Genomic DNA, 2,945 nt, shown 5'->3' on the forward strand with positions numbered 1-2,945 from the left:
TATGTTATTTAATTTTGTACGCCCAAAATTTAATGGCTTTTAATCTACATTTATATATCAAGACTTCCTCCTCATTTAGGGAAGTAGCCAGCCAAAATACCCACTCCCCCACTCATCCTTTACCCATTTGCTTCCCTCTCGTTTAAGCTACTTGTTGGTGTTAATACTTTGCTTTATTTAAATGTAATACAAGAGCTGAAATTTTAATAATAAAAAAATGTATGAAACCATATTGGATAAGAGTTATGTTAGTAGTAGTACAATAGCAGGATGGATTTATGGCATGGCAAGTGGAGACCAGGAACTGCTTTTCTAGGGTTGCTTAAATTTTAGGTGAAGCTAGAGTTGCTTAGGATACCTTTATGAGTAATTATCAGGGTTGCGGAGTCGGATGGTATAAGGTCCGACTCCAACTCCTAGAATTCCTAGGATGCCGACTCCGACTCCTTTGATTCCTCCAACTACAGACTCAGACTCAGACTCCCGACTCCTTAACTCATTGACCCCTATGTGGAAATCTATTCTGCAGATCCATATACCAGCCTCCCACACCTAATCAGCAAGCATTTTATAAATATTTTTCATGTATATTATTTTTTACGTGAAACATTCACTTGTATGATAAATATACTCTCATATACACTCACCCAGCTTTATATATATATATATGCACACAAGCATGTATATTCGTATAAACATATATATTAAATATATAATGGTATTATTTATGCTCATGATCATCTACCAGCGTATGAGCACTTTCAAATCTGTCATGGCAGAGTTGCCACTTCAAGCTATATATTTTCTTTTTCCTTTGTGCCCCTCCCCTCCCCCCCAAAAAAAAATCATCTGTTATTTCATTTGTTCATTCTCATAAACTATCACAATATTAGGAAAAAATGTGACAAATCATGATGAGGAAAGGTTAATGGAGGATGCCCTACCTAGTATTTACTGCAGAATTAATTTCATCATGTTATCATAAAAACCAGGAATCAGTTCTGAAAAGAGAGAGACAACCTTCCCCTGTGCACACTGTTCATAGCTGCTGTTGTTCCTCCCCTTTTCAGTCATCACCAAATGCTGTGACATATGCTCTAATGTCATTCCTATCTGGCCTATGAGACTGGTCAAAGTTTATCTCAGGGCATTATCCCAGCATGACATAGCTCCTACAAAACAGTAAACCTCACAAAAACATTTCTATTGACTTTTACATACATGAAGACGTACGTGCATAGTGCATACGTAGTGGATATTTACTATTGTCTACACTGTAATGTACGTGTGTAGATGATGGAGTTCTAGATGTTAACATAATTTGAATTAATTAGACTGTCAACAAAGGTAAAGTAGCTAGTTTAAATTATTGAAAGATAAAAATCATCTCTGTCACTTGACAGTTGACAAGTTATTCAGGAATTTGAATTAATAATTATTTTTATTGAATATTTATTAAAAATAGAAATACATTCCACTGGCTATAACTCCCATAGTATAGAATGAATGAAACAATAATACAAACTACATCCTGGAAACTTCTATAAATGGTATATATCCTGTAACTAGCTATAAAACTATTCTATAATGGATGGTTATTAAATTTTCTCAACACAAAACATATCAAATTTTTTAGATTTTTTAAACTTTGAATAATTAGACCTACTGCTTTCTATTTGCACAATAGCAACAAATTATTTCACAGTGCACATCTATAGACAGTATTTTACAGCTATTGTTGGCTTGCCAATTACTGTAATGGTAAAAATGCAGACAAAGCTTTCAAGAATATAACAAAATATATGTACTGTACCTTGAATACATCCATATTATTACATTAATAACTAGGTTAAAAATTCAATCTAAAAATTTCTTATAACAAAATATTTTATATGTTCCTTGAATCTACCAGTATTATTACATTAATAACGAGGTTAAAGCTCAAATCCATACAAATTTCTTATTTGTAAACATTAAAAAAATAGGCTTTATTCATAATTATAGAACTTATAGACTACTCAATTGAAATTTGCAAATAAAAATTTAATAATTTGCTCTCAAAAACAAGATGGCTTCAGTGAGTTTCTCTTTCATTGAAGCCCTTTGGTCAGTCCTAATTAGCCTTAGCGCTGAAAACAGACGTTCAACGCTCACTTGTGTTGGAGGAAGTGCTGCTGCCAACAGAGCAGACTCTTTCACTATCTCAGGGTATTGCTTTATAGCTTCATGAACATTCAACTTTGACTTTCTATCTATTTGTTCTACTTGCTGTAATGCAGCATGGAAGTCTAGCTTGAAACTTGCTATTGCTAAGCCTTTATTCACTGAAGGTGGAGAGACCACTTAGTGTACATATACACTGCACACACTCACTATTCCCTCCAAAAATAAAAGCAAAACCATACAAAAACTGCTAAATTGTGCAACTGGTAAAACCAAACAGGGAAACCATGTTAAAAAAAAATAATTTATTGGACTTAAGGAGTCGGAGTCGGATAAAAAAAAAATTGCGACTCCGACTCATAGTACTCTTAGAAATCCGACTCCGACTCGCAGCTAAAACCTCTGACTCTCTCTGACTTTGCAATCCTGGTAGTTATTGGCATGGTCTCCTTAGGTAGTGTTTGTGGGGTTTCTTCCACAAAACTCTGTGCTACCATGGAAAGGCACAATCCACATTAAGGTACCAAATTATTAAGTGTAATGCTCTTGCCTTTCCAGTGGATAAATCAAAATCACAAGACCTTTTGAAAAAGTAATAACTCAAATTATTACACTGGCAGACCTTCCTTGTCTGCTTTCCACCTCAAGACTGCTCCTCTCTCTGTCAGTGGGATACATCTGCAAAATCCTTCATCAGCATAATGAATGGTTTACAAGTTATAGTACTATTATATTTTATTATAGTGATACAAGTTTTGGATACTATTTTATTTTTCACTGGT

Source organism: Oratosquilla oratoria, chromosome 9, assembly GCF_046742065.1.
Source record: "Oratosquilla oratoria isolate Oo_2021 chromosome 9, ASM4674206v1, whole genome shotgun sequence".
In the NCBI taxonomy this organism is placed as follows: domain Eukaryota; kingdom Metazoa; phylum Arthropoda; class Malacostraca; order Stomatopoda; family Squillidae; genus Oratosquilla; species Oratosquilla oratoria.